This window comes from Bos indicus x Bos taurus, chromosome 28 (assembly GCF_003369695.1).
Source record: "Bos indicus x Bos taurus breed Angus x Brahman F1 hybrid chromosome 28, Bos_hybrid_MaternalHap_v2.0, whole genome shotgun sequence".
Classification (NCBI taxonomy): Eukaryota; Metazoa; Chordata; class Mammalia; order Artiodactyla; family Bovidae; genus Bos; species Bos indicus x Bos taurus.
The window spans coordinates 10,889,328-10,908,687 of NC_040103.1; positions in this window are offsets into that span (position 1 = coordinate 10,889,328).

The following is a 19,360-nucleotide window of genomic DNA, read 5'->3' on the forward strand; positions in this document are numbered from 1 at the left end:
CCTGTTATTATTTTTGTATTTCTGATGCTTCAGTTAATTTATTTAAGAGGTGTCTGCTCTTTCTCTTGGATGAAAGAAACTTGATAGGAAAAACATAATACTGAAACGTGCACCTTAGATTAACTGACAGCCCCAAATCATGACAGTGGTTGTGTTCACTGTGGAAAATTCTATGTCCAGGAGGGTCAGAACAGGACAGCACCAGGGATAGCTCCCTCTTGCTCTCTGAGCACTATGTTAGAGGAGCAGTGGGTTCAGATGAGATACACAGAGGGTTGTCAGGCTGTTCCCTGTGGCTTGGCAAATTGCCCATGATTAGTCACATTTTAAAGTATGTTTTGATCAAACAGGTCTTTTTCAGACTCTAAATCATCTAGGAATACCAAGAAACCATATCTACTAAGAAAAGGAGTTGTGTATAATTCGAGTCTATGTTAATTAGCCACTCAAGGATCCTCATTATTTTAGATGTTTTCAGTACATCAAAGACTTAATAGACATTATTCATGCGAGTGTATTAAGAAAGTACTGTTAAGTGAAATACCTAGTTCATTTGATCTGAAATTAATGTTTATCAAATTCATCTTGGTAACATTCAAGATGATAAGAAATTTGATGACCTATGTGGTCTTTGATGAACCAGACTCTGTGCCATAATCACATAAGATTTCATGGATTCTTTCATGGAAGTGACTGCAGACTGGCATAGGCAGAGTATTGCTTCAGTTGCATATATTGGGAGAAACATAGAACAACCAAAGGGAATGAAATGGTTAAAGATACAGCCCTCCATCCACTTAGAATAAAATTCCCATTCCTTTGTAAAGGGTCCCCCCATGATTCTGACTCCAGTTTATGAGAGGCTGGGCTAGTGCAATGCTGTATAGTCATCAGACTAACAATTCAGGGTCGGGAGGATGAGAGCTGGAAAGACTCCCCGAGGAACATAAAGCTGTCTTTACATCTTTCCATTTAGGTCCACAGTCTGATTCAGCTTAGAAGGCTTTCTTTATTTTTAAAAAAAATTCACTACCCTCTGAACTGACTGAAGTGAGTTGCACTAGGATCTCAACAGTATTTGCAGTGAAATATCCTGTGCCAGTTACACACATACACATATCCCTTCTTGCGGAATGTTCCTTGTAAATGCACGTGCACTTTTTGGTCCTTATTGATCTTTGCACAGTGTTTATACAATACTGTATCAGTGACAGGTAAGATATTGATGACATCACCAAAACTAGTTCCCATCACTTAATAATTCCTTTAAAAGAATCAGGCAATGGTAACCATAAAGCAATTTATTAACATAGCAAAAATGAGAGTATGTTTTAAGTTCCAATTGTAATGATATTTTGTCTAGAGGACACTGATTTTGTTTCACCATGCTGCTCTGTAAATGGAAGGGAAACAGAATTATGATTCAAATTACTAGCATAATGAAAAATCATTTGTATTCCTTTTTATTGCGTGGGCAGACACCTGGTGAATAAGATAACCACATATTACTGAGAAGAGCTTTACAGGGAGAGGGAGGCAAAATCCTCATTAAATATCTGTCAAGTGTTTAAAATTATAAAGTCATGAGGGGGTGTAAAATTTAATGTTACAATGCAAGACCTACTTTAGCCAGGATTAATAGCAAATTTTTAAACACAGTGAATGGTTGTGAGTTTCTTATTAAAAGGGCTTTTGAAAGGGTTATGATTACAGGTAGTTCAAAAATGCTGACAAGTGAGGTTGGCACAGTTGTACATTTGAGACCTGTCAGAGCTAACAAATTCAGAGCATGACATACAGGGATTGAAGGGAGGTGAAATATATTAAGTGAATGTGCTGGTTTTTTTTCTCCATGTCAGTTGGTTGGGCTTTGCACAGTGTGGAAATAAGTATTCTATGTGCTCTCCACCACAGTCTGATGCCTTTGCATTGAATGTTGTCTCAATATTACATTTGAAACTTTCCCACCAGTTCCTTTTGTTTTCTATCCTAAGTGTCCTGGATACAGATAATAGACCTTAGAGATCTAACTTGAATTTCAAGTCCGAGTTCTTCCCTTCAAGGAAGATCTTTTGGGAGATTAACCAGAGTTCTGACAGGAAGCACAGGGCACAGGAGATTAGATTCTGAAGACAAATTAATAAAGGAATGATTTACAAAGTCATATTCAGAGATTGGGAAATCAACAAAGGATGCTAAGGCATCCAGGAATTAGTGACTGTGAAAACTGGGAACCCTTTTAATTCTTAGGTCCTTAGGAGGTAAAAGATGGAAACATGAAGAAGTGCTGTTCTAGTAAGCACATTGTTTGTTTGGATATAGCTACCTCCAGAAACATGATGCTAGAACATGGAAATTTCTGAGGGGAGAAGTATCCAGAATTCTGTCTCCTACCCCAAGTTTCTTGCAGATACACCCCATTGGCCAAACTAAATCAGAAGTAAGAAGGCAAGATAGCCTTGGGGGTGAAATCAAAGCAGTATCAGGAACACAGTGGGAAGAGAAGCACAGAGAATGCTAAAGCGTAAGGTGCAAAATGAGGATAAGGCTGCTCATTGGATAAGACTGGATAGAAGAGAGTGGCATAAATAATTGGTCTCCCTTTTGCACATTGTTCTGAAGAGATACACTTACGGGCAATGTCACAGAGAAGAAAAAATCCTGACTCCATACTTAATCTATTCTTTTAGCTCTAACCCTCATACTCTGTTTTCTGTGCCTGGTTATGCTGGCTCTGCACCTTTTATAAAAACTGTTGTCTTATAGCCCGAAATATACAGGATACCCTCTTCTCAAGGTTCTAAGCTTTAAAAGTATAACACTTTTCCATTCATATAAAGATAAAAAGTTGCAGAACAGAGAATAATATTTGTCTTGTTGGAGATTTATAGAAACATTGTGACCAGACCTACATGGACAGGTGCAAGAACAAAGGATTCTAGCACCAAGAAGTTTGTTACAACCAGCCACAGCCCTCTACTTCTAGTATAAAAGAAGCCTGATGTCGTTCAACTTATTGGCCTGTTGTGTGGTGAACAGTACAAGTTGGGTTCAGTGACAGTCAGGATACAATAATTGTCAGCTAAGGCCTTTCTCCTTGGCTTTATGTGAAAGTATTACTTTCATTTTGAAATTTATAAAGTCAAGAAAAGGGTCAGTTGAGAAGAACTAAATCCATGTGGTTGAAACAATTACATATACTACTTATAACAGTTTATCCACCTTTTCATTTTTTTTTCAACCACAAACAAAACAGGGTTTCAACTAGGAAGCTGGGCAAAGTGTCAGCTCCTTATGGAACACAGAAGTGCTTTTGGAGAAATTCAATTAGTTGCTGGATCTAGTTTGTCAGGAGTAGGGAATCATGGAACCCCTTGACAGTACATGGAAACCCAGGGCTCATCCTTAGTGATTCAGATACCAGGCTGATAGCAGACTAATTCAGACTCTTCTAGTTGGTGGGCCCAGGATTACTGAAGCAGCCTCCTTCCTGACCAAGATTGGCTTAGTACCAGGGCAAGTTCAAGCCTGGAAGCAAAAGTCACCAGTGGCTATAGCTGTAAGTGATTGAGTGCACAACCATCTACAGTCTTTAGAGATGGTTAAGCAGTTGGAAATGTTTTTTAAGCAGTGTAAGTGCTTTCTTATTGAAGGAGGAGACTTCACAGTAAATTAGTCCTTGTGACATTCTGAATTCAAAATATTCAAACTTCTTAAGCATATGTAAGTAATTTGCTCACACTGACCTCTGAAGATAATATAAAAGATAAATTTGTTATACCTCAATGGCATAGGACAGTGGCAAAGGACTGTTGACCTAGACAGTACATTTCTAGTATTTTAATATTTATTCTTGGAGAGTCAAGATACTAATGTTTTAATTTTAAAAAATTACATTTAATAATATGTTACAATATTTTAAAGTCAGAAAGTGCAGCAGTAAAAAGGCCCATGATACTATCATTTAATTAAAATATTCTGACTTCTTATTTAACTATGACAATGCAACTAAAATTAATTAGACCAACAATTAATTAGACTGAATGTCTTCCTATGCTCTATTATATCAGAATGAACATAATGACTCATTTTGCATAAGAAAAGATATAAACTGACCTAATTGGAAGAAAATTACAGAATGTTTAACACTGTGCATTTCTCAGTTTATTAAAATTTGCTAACCTATATATAACAAAATCACTGCAGATGGTGATTGTAGCCATGACATTAAAAGATGCTTATTCATTGGAAGGAATGTTGTGACCAACCTAGATAGCATATTTAAAAGCAGACATTACTTTGCCAACAAAAGTCTGTCTAGTCAAGGCTATGGTTTTCCCAGTGGTCATTTATGGGTTTGAGAGTTGGATGGTGAAGAAAGCTGAGCAACAAAGAATTGATGCTTCTGAACTGTGGTGTTGGAGAAGACTGTTGAGAGTCCCTTGGACTGCAAGGAGATCCAACCAGTCTATTCTAAAGGAGATCAGTCCTGGGTGTTCATTGGAGGGACTGATGTTGAAGCTGAAACTCCAATACTTTTGGCCACCTCATGAGAAGAGTTGACTCATTGGAAAAGACCCTGATGCTGAGAGGGATTGAGGGCAGGAGGAGAAGGGGTTGACAGAGGATGAGATGGCTGGATGGCATCACCAACTTGATGGACATGGGTTTGCGTAGACTCCGGGAGTTAGTGATGGACAGGGAGGCCTGGCGTGCTGCGATTCATGGGGTCACAAAGAGTTGGACACAACTGAGCGACTGAACTGAACTGATATAGCAAAAGTTAAATGGAGTCTTGTGGCTTTCAACAGTATCTCTTTGAAGACACATCCAATATTCAGATTGCTTATTTGTTTTGAGTCATTGGAAATGTTTATGCCAAAGTGAAAGTGGAGAGTGAAAAAGTTGGCTTCACACTCAACATTCAGAAAACGAAGATCATGGCATCCGGTCCCATCACTTCATGGGAAATAGATGGGGAAACAGTGGAAACAGTGTCAGACTTTATTTTTGGGGGCTCCAAAATCACTGCAGATGGTGATTGCAGCCATGAAATTAAAAGACGCTTACTCCTTGGAAGCAAAGTTATGACCAACCTAGATAGCATATTGAAAAGCAGAGACATTACTTTGCCAACAAAGGTCCGTCTGGTCAAGGCTATGATTTTTCCTGTGGTCATGCATGGATGTGAGAGTTGGACTGTGAAGAAGGCTGAGTGCCAAAGAATTGATGCTTTTGAACCGTGGTGTTGGAGAAGACTCTTGAGAGTCCCTTGGACCGTAAGAAGATCCAACCAGTCCATTCTGAAGATCAGCCCTGGGATTTTTTTGGAAGGAATGATGCTAAAGCTGAAACTCCAGTACTTTGGCCACCTTGTGTGAAGAGTTGACTCACTGGAAAAGACTCTGATGCTGGGAAGGATTGGGGGCAGGAGGAGAAGGGGACGACAGAGGATGAGATGGCTGGAGAGTTGGATGCGAGTCTGAGCGAACTCCGGGAATTGGTGATGGACAGGGAGGCCTGGAGTGCTGCGATTCATGGGGTCGCAAAGAGTCAGACACGACTGAGTGACTGAACTGAACTGAACTGATGTATTCATTATCCATACATCATATAGTTTACTAAATATGCATTTTATGTAGTTACTTTAGCTAATTTGGGATTCCTGTAGTTATCTCCATGTTATTGCCAATAAAATAAACTATCAGCATATTAACACTTTAAAAGACATATTTGTTACCCATCCTCTTTGAGAACAGGAGGTTAAATCAAATAGCATATTTTCATGATTCTAGGAATGTTGTAAACAATCAGTACAAGAAAGCAAACTTTTAGTTTGAAATGCATGGATTAATTAGAAAAAATGTTTAAAATTTTGTTTTCACTTGTAAAATGGTATAGCCACTATGGAAAACCGTTTGGCATTTTCTTTAAAAGTTAGACATCAAACTACCATATTGACTCAGAATATACTCTTATACTCCTAGGTGTGAAATAAAATTCATATTTTATAACAAGAGAAGAAAAATTTAGGCAAAAAAATCTTCTCTGCCCTCTGGCCTCTTTTCTCCCCAACTGCATTGTGTGTCTGCATTATGTGCGGACCAAACCTCCCACTGCAGAGACACCTGATCAATCATAAAGACCGACGTTTTCCTAGAATCAGTAAGATAGCTCCTTAAAAATAACATTCCTGAATCTGCCTGCCAATACAAGGGGCACGGATTCAATCCCTGCACCAGGAGTATCCCACGTGCCACAGGGCAATTGAGCCCATGCATAACTACTGAAGCCCGCATGCCCTAGAGCCCATGATCTACAATATGAGAAGCAACCCCAATGAGAAGCCTACACTCTGCAACTGAAGAGCAGCCCCGGATGCTCACTACTAGAGAAAGCCCGCATTCAGCAATGAAGACCCAGCACAGTCAAACATTTTAAAAATTAAAAAAAAAAAAATGACATAGCATTCCTTCTTGATTTTGTAAGGGGTCACTCAGGGCTTAGATCTGGATTATGTAAGCTGTCAATAACAAATCATTCAATGTACAACTCCCCTACTCAAAAGACTCACGTAACTGTGCCTTGACTCCTAAAGGGTAGAACAGTTCTCATAGCGTCCTGAGAGGCATTTCCTGGATTATAATCCTCAAATTGGGCTCAAATAAAAGTTTCCATTTCTTTCTTAGGTTTATTGATTAATTTTTCATCAATATAGGTATATATCCAAAATAATTGAAACACAAACTAGAACAGATATCTGTACAATCATGTTCACTGCGGTAATGTTCACAATAGCCAAATGTGGGCCCTGTGTGTTCATCAACAGATGAATGGATAAACAAATTGTAGCATATACATGCAATATACTACTATTAAGTTATAAAAAGGAAAAAACTTTGACATAGGCTACACTACAGATGAACCCTGAAAACATTACACTAAGTGAAATAAGAACTTCCCTGGTGAGTCAGTGGTAAAGAATCTGCCTGCCAATGCAGGGGACGTAGGTTCGATCCCTGGGCTGGGAAGATCCCCTGGAGAAGGAAATGGCAACCCTCTCCAGCATTCTTGTCTGGGAAATCCCCTGAACAGAGAAGCCTGGCAGGCTAGAGCCCATGGGGTCAAAAAAGAGTCATACACAACCTAGCAACTAAACAAGTGAAATAAGCCAGACATAAACTGACAAATGTTAAATAATTTCACTTACACAAGGCCTGCAGAATAGGAAAATTCATAGAAACAGAGAGCAGAATAAGATTATCAAAGTCTGTAAGGAAAGAAAAACTAATTATTATTTAATGAATACTAAGTTTATGTGTGTTGAGAATAATGAAAAAGTTTTGGACATAGACAGTGGTAATGGATACATAGGATTATGAATGTAATTAATGGCACTGATAATGGAGCAAAATTTGCCACTCCAAACTGTCTCTTTGGAAAGCAGATTTTTTCAAGCTGAAAAGAATCAAGACCCAAAACCCTCAGGAAGAAACTCTGCCTTTCCCCCTAACTGCCTCAGAAGAATTTAGAAAGAGGGCCTACCATATATATTTCCAGAGATACGTACAAAGAATGTGGGCTGTGTGTGGTGAGAGAAGCTCAGAGTGTTCCATTGTCTCTGCATGACTTAGCAAATATTTGTTGACCAAACATTCACTTTTTCAGTTACAAGTTAATTGCCTTCCTTCCCTACTGATTGAGAGGAATTGGGTAAGGAAGAAAGGAACTGGTGGATTATTAGACAGGCTTTGAAGGAAATCTGAAATGCTACAGATGGCATGCAAGCAGAAGGAAAATCATAAGAGACACATTGAGTCAGGAAACAGTTTATTTTTAAAGAAGCATGGGATGCTTGGGAAAGGAACGATGAGAGATAAGGCAGCAAGTGACGATCTATCTTGGGAAGCTGAGATTATGGTGTTCCATTACTGATAGCCCAGAGTTTTTCGACCTTGAACTATTTTTGTGCATGTGTGCTAAGCCACTTCAGTTATGTCATCTTTGTGACCCCATGGACTATAGCCTGCCAGGCTCCTCTGTGTATGGTATTCTCCAGGCAAGAATCATGGAGTGGATTTCCATGCCCTTCTTCAGAGGATCTACCCAACCCAGGGATTGAACCCACGTCTCCTGTGCCTCCTGCCTTGCAGATGGACTCTTTACTGCTGAGCCACCTGAGAAGCACTTGGAACCAAAAAAGACTCCAAATTACCAGAGCAATCTCGAGAAAGAACAAAGAGGTATCGCATTTCCTGATTTAACACTGTAAAAAGCTATAGCAGTCAAAACAGCATGTTGCTGGCATGAAAACAGACACATAGATCAAAGAAACAGATGCAAGACCCCACTCATAAATCCACACATCTATGTTCAACTGATATTTGGTAAAGGAGCCAAGAATACTTAATTGGGAAAAGATAATCTCTTCAATAAATGGTGCTGAGACAAGTTGGTAGCCACACACACCATAATAAAATTGGATCCTTACCTTATACCAGTCACAAAAATTAACTTGATAAATGTAAAACAACCAGGGGAGAAATAAATTAGGAGGTTAGTATTAACATATATTTCTATGTAAAATAGATAACCACCAAGGACCTACTGTATAGCACAGGCAACTATACTCAGTATTTTGTAATAACCTATAAAGGAAAAGAATCTGAATCATATATAAATATATATCTGAATATGTATATGCACATATATATACATCTGAATCACTGTACTATATACTTGAAACTAATATTATAAATCAGCTATAGTTCAGTTTCTAAAAAATGTACATGAGAGGACATGAAAGGATGAAAAGAATTATAGATATGGAAGACAGAATAGGAAAGGTAATATTGAAATCTTAGCTCTTTCAAGATTAAAATATTTGATAGGAGAGTGTGCCAGAAGTAGAGGAAACATTTGATACTGGCATTGTTTTTCTTTGTGAATTATTTGCACAGGTGGTTATTAAGGTCACAATGTCAATTTTAATTTTGGCAAACTTTGTTCACCAAAAATCCTTGAAGTTTTCACTTTATTGAAGTATACTTGACAGAAGACATGCAGGTGGGCTCATGACACCTGATTTTCTAACTAATTTTCAAGAAACAAAATCATTCTAGAGCAAATTATTTTACATTAAAACTGACATAACAAAGTTAATTGTTTTTAAGCAGTGAGAAGGTGATTGAGTAGGAGACTTAAGTGTGTTTTCACTAAAAAGTAAGCCCACATAGATTAAATATAACTTCCTTATTAAAAAAAAAAAAACCTTCATAAGCAGTTTTTCCTTTTTAAATTTTGGAGGAACTTGCTAGGAGAATGAAATAGGGAGATAAGAATAGTATCAGCATCTTCTGTGCTTTTTAATGATTTTTTCCAAGGTGAAAGTTTCATTTATTTTTGTGGAGATGCCAATGGAAGCACAGTTTTTCCTGCATGCTTCCCACTGCCCTCAGCCCCTTTGCTGGGCTCAGAGCAGTGACATAATGAAAAATTAAGTTCTGAGTCTCTTACCAAAAAGCCCTCAATCAAGAGTTAGTGAGCTTTTTTTTTTTTTTCCTTCCACTCATTTCTCTACTTTAAAAAATGCCCAGATTGCTCAAAGAGAGCTAAAGTGAGAGATGAAACAGAATCTGGAACCACAAAGTTGGGAGTTGAGTTGATCTGGGCTTGAGCTGTTTAAGAGCTGGTGGAACATGGGTTGGTGCATCCATATTAAAGCTTGGAAAATGACCTGGTTCTATCATCAGTTGTAGGGAGTTGAATCTTATTCTACCAATTTCTAATACTTTATCACTGGACAAACCTCTTAACCCCAGTAAGCCTTCATTTTCTCATGTTTACAGTGAGGACATGAAAATCAATACTAACTTCACAGGTTTACAGGGAGGATTATATAGAGTGATATTTGTAACCTACTCAGGGAACCACTGGCATGTGGCAGTATTCAGCAAACTGGAGATGCTATAATTCCCCAAGAAATGTTCTCCCAAGAAAGCGTTTTTGAGTACTTCTTCAGGATAGAATCGTTGGTACTGAAAAACACAAAGAAAATTTTTATATCATCTCTGTCAACCAAGGAGTTATTAGAATATCTTGGGAAGGTTTGTTATATAGAAAGTTAATTAGCAATGAAGAGCAGAGTGGTGTTTGGCTGGCTTAATATGAGGGAAGCAACTGAGCACAGAAAATGCCTGGAGGAGATAAGGTCTTCAGCAGATATTTCAAACTTGCTGCACCACTTTCTCTCCTTTGAGATTCCCTTGTGTTCTTCCAAGGCTGTTTATAACAACAAAGGCCAGTGTCCCCTGATCTGCCTTTCTTGACCTTTCCTTTGGTCCACCTGAGTTATCCTTTCCTTTCATCTTATAGTATCTTCTTTTTTCATCAACGTGTAACTAAATGAAGCCTGTATTCTTTGTAGTTGTTGTGTTCAACTCTTGGCGACCCTATGTACCATAGCCTGCCAGTCACCTCTGTTCATGGGATTTCCCAGGCAAGAATACTGGAATAGGTTGCCATTTCCTTCTCCAGGGGATCTTCCCAACCCAGGTCTCCTGCATCACCACTGGATTCTTTACAACTGAGCCACCAGGAATTCTAAGACAAACTTGTGTTTATTTGTTTATTTTAATGCTTCAAAGTAGGTTGTCTTACAAGCAATGTTAGAGACTTTCAATTTGTGAACTCAAATTTCAAATATAACTTTTCCACTACCTGGTAATCCTACTAAACTCCAGTATGTTCACTTTGTCATTCATCATATTAATGCTACTCTCCTCCTCCGCAAACATCCAATACCAGCTCTCCTTTGAAGCTTTCTTGACTTATTAAACTTGCTTCATTTTTTTCAATAACAAAGATTTAGTAACTGTCCCCATCTGCTGTCTAAGAGGGCTACCGAGACATATGTATCCCTAGGTATACCTTTTGTCTTATCCTTTGTGTATTTACTAATGTAGCTTGACAAATAAGAGAAAGAACTCCAGCCTTGCAATCATTTCCCATGTGAAAGGCTATGTATCATGCTATCATGCAAAGTAAGTTCAACAGTGCCCTTCCAGTGTGGCTTTCCTGGGCATCTTTCCTTCCAGCAATCCTTTAGAGATTCAGGTCACATTCCTGTTGGAGACCATGTTCAACACCTGGCCTGTGGTCACCACAGAGGCAAGAGAGAAGTGACAGAGCAGACTTAACTGCTTTAGTTCAGATGCAGCATTTTAATTATTGCTGTGATCCTTTTGTGGAAACTAATCATATGGCCCTATATATACCCAAGACAAATAGAAAATACAGTTGTGTGCTCAGAAAGGAGAAATAGTTTGGTGCTTAATTGGCCACATTATGGATGAAGTATTCTTGTTTCTATAAAATACATGCCCCTTCACTTGTGTTCTGTGCTCTGTTCTTGCTCAACTTATCAGGAATTCTACTTCTGAAATTTTTATTTCTCCCTCCTAACAATTTCTCTTCTTTCATTAGATCATTACTGTTAGTATATAAACATACTTCCATTCTTTTATATCTCTTGTCATAAAGAACAACAACAACAAAAACTATCAAAGAATACTTGCTTTGCCCTTTGCCTCTCTATCACCCAGCTTTCTAATAGCATTCAGACTTCTTCAAAGAGACTCCGTTTCTGTGTGTCTTCTGTTTCCTGGCAGGATGCTAACTGGTACATGCCTTCTAATGAGGAAAGAAATTGGGTGTGGAAACTCAAGATAGATAGTAGATAGATAGATGTTAGATACTAAGGTCTTGTGTTTATAACTGTCACCATGGTGACAGAGAAATTTAAAAACTGTCGATGGGTAAATTTCAGAAATAAAAATTCTAAAACCTGAAATTCAATATAAATGTATCAGCTATGACAGATAAAGAATACCTATTTTTCACACTGTCAAAAAGTTCATCCTGAAATTGTTACCTCTTCTACATCTGTGCATTCTACCCCCAGTAATCGAGTAGACATCAGTGACATCAGTGATGTCATCTTAAAAAATAAAAAACAGCACAGAATTTTCTTTGACCCTTCTACATTCCTTTTTAACTATGACTCTATTCTCTTATACCATTTAAAACTTGGAGTTTATACCCTCTTTGCTTTCTCTTTTTCAATTTCTGTCTTCCATCCCATTTGATAGAACTTTCATCTCCAGCACTCTACAGACAATGTCAAAGACCTTACGTGTTGGCAAATTCATTTTTAATGTTTTAATTTTATGAACAATTATCCTCTAAATCCTGGAGTGCCTGAGGGCTTCTCTCACTATATTCCCTTCGTGGGTGATCTCATTCCAAATGCAAGGCTTTAAGTATTTTTTTAATATACAAATACCTCCCAAACCTATATATTCAGCCAAGACCACTTGCCAGAACTCTAGACTCATATATCAAACACTCACACTTGATGTATTTATTTTACTATCCAATTTATATCTGTAACATGCCATAGCCAATGAAGAATTCTTAATCCATTCCCAAAGATCCTGCATTTCCACTGGTCTTCAAGTCAGTGATTGGTACTACTACCCACCAAATTGACCAGTTAATGAATTAATCTCAATTCATCTCCTCACCCCTACATTCAATCTATCAACAAGTCATGCTGACTCCTCTTAAGTGTAGCTTTGAAACTTTTTGTAAGTGGATCCACCCATCTCTCCATCCATTGATATCATCCAGGAAAGAACAGCATGATTACTAGGCTAGGTTATTGCAAAAAGGCCTCCACAGGTCTTCCTCTTTCCATTTTTGCAGCACTTGTCATTAACCCATTATTATGTATAAAAGTTAGGCAGACTATATTACTCCCAGCTTAGTGACTTCAGTTGTTCAGTTGTGTCCAACTCTTTGTGACTCCAAGGACTGCAGCATGCCAGGCTTCCCTCTCCATCACCAACTCCTGGAGCTTGCTCAAACTCATGTCCAACAAGCTGGTGATGCCATCCAACCATCTCATCCTCTGTTATCCCCTTCTCCTTCTGCCTTCAATCTTTCCCAGCATCAGAGTCTTTTCCAGTGAGTCAGTTCTTTGCATCAGGTGGCCAAAGTATTGAAGTTTCAGCTTTAGTATTAGTCCTTCCAATGAATATTCAGGATTGATTTCCTTTAGGATTGCCAACAAAGGTTGGTCTAGTCAAAGCTATGGTTTTACCAGTAGTCATGTATGGATGTGAGAGTAGGACTATAAAGAAAGCTGAGAGAAGAATAATTGATATTTTTGAACTGTGGTGTTGGAGAAGACTCTTGAGAGTTCCTTGGACAGCAAGGAGATCCAACCAGTCCATCCTAAAGGAAATCAGTCCTGAATATTCAATGGAAGGATTGATGCTGAAGCTGAAACTTCAATACTCCCAGCTACTAATATCATATTTAGATTAGTATCTGATTTCTTTAACCTGCTAATTGATGCCCACATGAGATGAGTCCTTCATTTCTCTCCAGCCTCAGCTTATCTACTTTGTCTCTCTCCAAACCACTCTCCAGAAACACTGGCTTTATTTTTTTTTCCTTATATGTGACAAGCTCATTCTATTGGCAAGCCTTTGCTGTAGCCCCTCTCTCTATAAAAGCTCCTTTTGCCTGGCTGGCTCATTCTTGCTCTTTAGATTCCAGGTTTAAATATCACCTTAGAAGAAAGTAAGTCAGCAATGACTAATTACTAATTTATATTAACTGCTAATAATTATTATTTTCTAATGATCTGCCTCTTGAGAAATTTGTATGCAGGTCAGGAAGCAACAGTTAGAACTGGACTTGGAACAACAGACTGGTTCCCAATAGGAAAAGGAGTATATCAAGGCTGTATATTGTTACCCTGCTTATTTAACTTATATGCAGAGTACATCATGAGAAACACTGGACTGGAAGAAACACAAGCTGGAATCAAGATTGCCAGGAGAAATATCAATAACCTCTGATATGCAGATGACACCACCCTTATGGCAGAAAGTGAAGAGGAACTAAAAAGCCTCTTGATGAAGGTTAAAGTGGAGAGTGAAAAAGTTGGCTTCAAGCTCAACATTCAGAAAACAAAGATCATGGCATCTGGTCCCATCACTTCATGGGAAATAGATGGGGAAACAGTGGAAACAGTGTCAGACTTTATTTTTTTGGACTCGAAAATCACTGCAGATGGTGATTTCAGCCATGAAATGAAAAGACGCTTACTCCTTGGAAGAAAAGTTATGACCAACCTAGACAGCATATTAAAGAGCAGGGACATCAGTTTGTCAACAAAGGTCTATCTAGTCAAGGCTATGGTTTTTCCAGTGGTCATGTATGGATGTGAGAGTTGGACTGTGAAGAAGGCTGAGCGCAGAAGAATTGATGCTTTTGAACTGTGGTGTTGGAGAAGACTCTTGAGAGTCCCTTGGACTGCAAGGAGATCCAACCAGTCCATTGTGAAGGAGATCAGCCCTGGGATTTCTTTGGAAGGAATGATGTTAAGGCTGAAACTCCAGTACTTTGGCCACCCCATGCAAAAAGTTGACTCATTGGAAAAGACTCTGATGCTGGGAGGGATTGGGGGCAGGAGGAGAAGGGGACGACAGAGGATGAGATGGGTGGATGGCATCACTGACTCAATGGACATGAGTCTGAGTGAACTCCGGGAGTTGGTGATGGACAGGGAGGCCTGGAGTGCTGCGATTCATGGGGTCTCAAAGAGTCGGACACGACTGAGCGACTGAACTAAACTGAACTGAATGATGTATTTAATACTACTTAGAAAAAGCTAATTACTACTTTAGTATAATGTAACCATCCAATCATTTACTGATACATCACTTTATTTCAATTTGGTGCAAGACTTATTATAATTAATTAGTATACTGGTTTATTGTCTCTTACTCACTAAAATGTATACTGTTAGTAAAGGCCTTGTCTATTTGTTGTCCATTGATTTCTCTAAATATTAAGACAATTCCTGGAGTATTGCAGATATCTGGTAAATTTTTATTAAAAGCCTAAAAATAAAATTATGTATTTGATGCAGTATTTTCATTTGATATTTTTATCGATATTTGTATTTTATTTGATACAGTATTTGTGTTTGTATTTGATACAGTACCTATATAGTATTTTATGTTCCACAAACATCATTACATTGGTGGTGATTTGTCTTATGTTGAATTTTTGGGAAACAAATACTAAGATACAGATTTGTCATATTACACACATGCATGCTCAGTCACTTCAGTCATGTCTGACTCTTTGCAACCACAAGAGCTGTAGTCCACCAGTCTCCTCTGTCCTTGGGATTTTCCAGGCAAGAATACTGGAATGGGGTGTCATTTCTTCCTCCAGGCGATCTTCCCAACCCAGGGATTAAACCCATGTCTCCTGCTTTTCCTGCACTGACGGCAGATTCTTTACCACTGAGCCACTAGGGAAGACTAGATTTGTCATATTAGGATGTAGTAATTAGTAATTAATATTAGGATGATATTATGGGTTGGATTGTGTCCCCCATATGTATATGTTGATGTCCTAACCCTAATAGTACCTCAGGGTGTGACTCTAATCGAAAATAGCATCCCTGCAGTTGTAATTAGTTAAAGATGAGCTCATACTAGAACGGTGTGCATGCTCAGTCACTTCAGTCATATCTAATTCTTTGCGACCCTATGAACTGTAAACTGTCCCTAGTATTTTCCCAGCAAGAATACTGGAATGGGTGCCATGCCCTTCTCCAGGACATCTTCCCAACCCAAGGATTGAACCTGCATCTCCTGCATTGCAGGGGGATTTTTTTTACTGCTGACCCATTGGGGAAGCCTTGGGGAAAGTTTGTAATCCCATATTACTCATGTCTATGAAAAGGGAAAAGCTGGATCCAAATATGCACATAAGGAGAAAGTTATGAAGATGAAGGCTGAGATCACATGATGCAGAAGAAACCAAAGGACCCCAAAGATTGCCAGCAAACCACTAGAAGCATGGAACAGATTCTTCCTAAGAGACTTCAGAGAGAACCTACCTTTCACATCTTGACCACATACTTGTGAGACAATATGTTTCCCCTGTTGTGCTATTTAGTTTGTGGTACTTTGTTATTGCAGCTATAGCAAGCTAATTAGTTATTCAGAGCTGTTTTGATTGAGGCAAGGGTGTCAGGACTTGCACCCTCATAAATAAAGATAAAATTTAAAAGATTTTTTGGTGGAGTGAAAAAGGGAAGGGTGAGTGAGACAGAAAGGTCAAGAATGACATCTGGTTTCTGACCCTTTCAACTAAAGCTTTGAGACGCCCTTCCAGTGAAGGTATCAGCTGACCCAGGATTTGAAGAGTAAGTTGTCATTCATTGGATAGATAATAAAACTAGGATTAAGGGTTGGAAATAAGCACTAGGGAAGCAGAAAGAGTGGGCATTGTGCATTAAAAGGAATACAAATGTGGAAGTACTAAGTGTGTTCAGAAGTTACAAAATAGTCCCTATATCTGAAGGACTTTTGAAGAATATCAGCATATGAGGCTGAAAAGGTGGGTTGGGAAAAGATATCAAAATCCTCAAATGTGCAGTGACCATGTGATTTATTTTCTTACCTGGTATGCCTTTTAGAGTGAGGAGGAAGCTATCAGTAATTATGACAATACAGTTGTTACCAATGGGACTGTCTTAAGATACTGGGATATGTGTTACTCTGCACTCTCTAAGGGGGCTGACTCTTATAAGCCATGGAGTGTTGTTGGAAATCTTTGAAGGAGGGCAGGGAAATAATCATAAAGATTTTAGAAAAGATGGTGTGGAACCTCTGTAGAGGTGAATATAGAATTTGCTTGTTCCTTAAAAAAAAATAAAACACAAGCAACTTTTGAACACCTTTACAAACCTTGTAACTATTTATTTCTCTCTCATTTTTCTTTTTTTTTTTTGTCCACACCCCTTGTGAGATCTTAGTGTCTTGTGAGATCTTAGTTTCTGGAGCAGGGATCAAACCCGCTCACCCTGCATTTGAAGTGCAGAGTCTTAACCATTGGACTGCCAGGGAAATTCCTGCTTATTCATTTAAATTTCATCCAAATTATTACTTTATAAATAAGTTTTATGTATCATTCACCTTTAAATAGTTTTCCAGATTCTGTTTATCTTGATGAGAGAAAATGTGACTCGTTTAAAGTGGAAGGACTATGTACTCAAGTTTTGACTATATTAGAAAAGATATATGTGTAAATTTGCATGTATTTTCAGACACCAGGAGAGGACAACATAATTTTAACCCAATCTAAGTTTCTATACTCTTTTACCATTCTCCATTTAAGTCCGTGTTAATTTGTTTTTGCTAGTCATTCTTTAGAACCAGCTTCTGCTCATCTCTAGAGAAAGCCTCCATATTTCTTGAATACTTTTGGTTTTTATCCACTGTTTCTATCATCTATCTCCTGTCATCATTCTAGGATACTGTCAGCTAGAGGCTGGGGAGGGGAGAGACCTATTTAGCAGAAAGAGATACTGGAATCAGGACCAGATCATCCAGAACGAATGAGCAGATACATTCCAAGGTCTAAAGCACAGAGGTGCAGATAAACAACAAACCAAGGTAACACACACTAGTGAATAAACTTCTGAGAAACTTGTATACCTTTAGCCCAGAGGAAGCACTAAGATCAGAAGTGGGGGTCTTCATGTTGTTGTAAAGGGCACAGGTGGATGGGCATGTGCACTCACATTCAGTCTCCACTGTTTCAGTTAGAATGTTTATGTAAATTGACAATTCCTCAAATTCTTCAATTGCAATAACTTGTATTTTCCTTCTCTCTCAGTGTCCCTCACTCATGCTCCTCTCTCAGTGCTGTGAAGGACCTTGACCTTTCTCCATTGACCTTGCTACCTCTTTTGACATTTGCCACCCCTTCCCTCCCACTAACTGTGCTGTATGTCTGTGTTTCCTCTGATCCCTTCTATTCCTGTAGTCTATTGGCTACCATGTCTATATCTAATCTCAGGTAAACAACCATTCTTCTCAGTAGTCATTTTTGAAATTGTTCTGCAATGTTTCTGTACCACACTCTATAATGTCTACTTGGGCTGTTTTTCACTCTCCTCAAAGGGCCAATCCCATTTTACATCATGGCCTTGCTTCCTACTCCTATAAGAAAAGAAAGAAGCAATTTGATGTGAACTCTTAAAAATTCCCCACACTTGCCTGGTGGGCTAGTGGTTAAGACTCTGCACTTCCAGTTCAGGGGGCCTAGTTTTGATCCCCGGTCTGGGAGCTAGATCCCACCTGCTGCAACTAAGACCTGGCACAGTCATATTAAAAAAAAAAAAAAAAAAGTTTCCCCTTCCACTCCAAAATTTCCCAGTGTTATTACCATTAATTACTCTACCTTCATCTCAAAAGAAAAAGAGACATTTTCCTTTTTAAAGTTTAGATATCTGCCTACTCTCTTCATTACTCTGGATCTAAATCCATTAAACATTCTCCTTTTTCCTTTTCTATTACACCTTAAACTTTGCCTTACTACTGGCTCTTCATCAAATCAACACGTTTTTTCCTCCCCTTTATTTTATTTCACAGGTATGTACAAAAATTTTCCTGTCGTTTGCAACTTCCCTTTTTAATTTAATTTTTTCTCTTTAACCACTCACTTTCTTACAGCAACATAACATCTTTTCTCTCTTCACACCCTCCACTTCCTTAGCAAATCAATCTAATAAAAAGTATTTCCACCTTCTAGCATTTTACAGCTTTTAACTGCACTTTCTTTTTATTTTAGTAAATAAAGTTGTTCATATTTTTCCATTTGTTCTTTCAATGTTTTCAGAGAAGCTTTGGCTTCTGACTGAAGTGAGAATTGTCATGATAAAATATGACAACATAGATTCTGTTCAAGTTCAAGAGAAAGGAAACATATGGGTGGTTGACAGCACACATATTTTATGTTCACTAGGACCGCTTGAGGAGCCAGTTCTCTCAACCATGGATGCTGGTTTTATGAAAGATAAAGTCAATTCTCTTTTAAGTCAGTTTGGGAAAATGTACAACTTGGCAAAATTTATTTATTCTTAGCAAAAGGTATTTTCAACAGATATTTTTGTTCCAAAAATAATGTCTGATTATTCTTTAGACAAAGCAGCATCACCAATACATATTTTAACATCCAGTCTGCCTATGGAACAAACATACATCTGTTTGGAGCACAGTTTGATAGCTTGTTAAATGAGGCAAATGTAAATTCAAGTGTCTTCTATGGCAGGATGTAAATCCAGGAAAAATCTGAGCAGAATAAATATGGCAGAGAAGTGTAGAAGCAACACCAAATTGGTTGGGATGAGTCTATGGCTTCCTTACTTATTCCCTGAGATTCTTAGTCTCAACCTCTCTACTCTTTAGCTGTCTCCATCTTC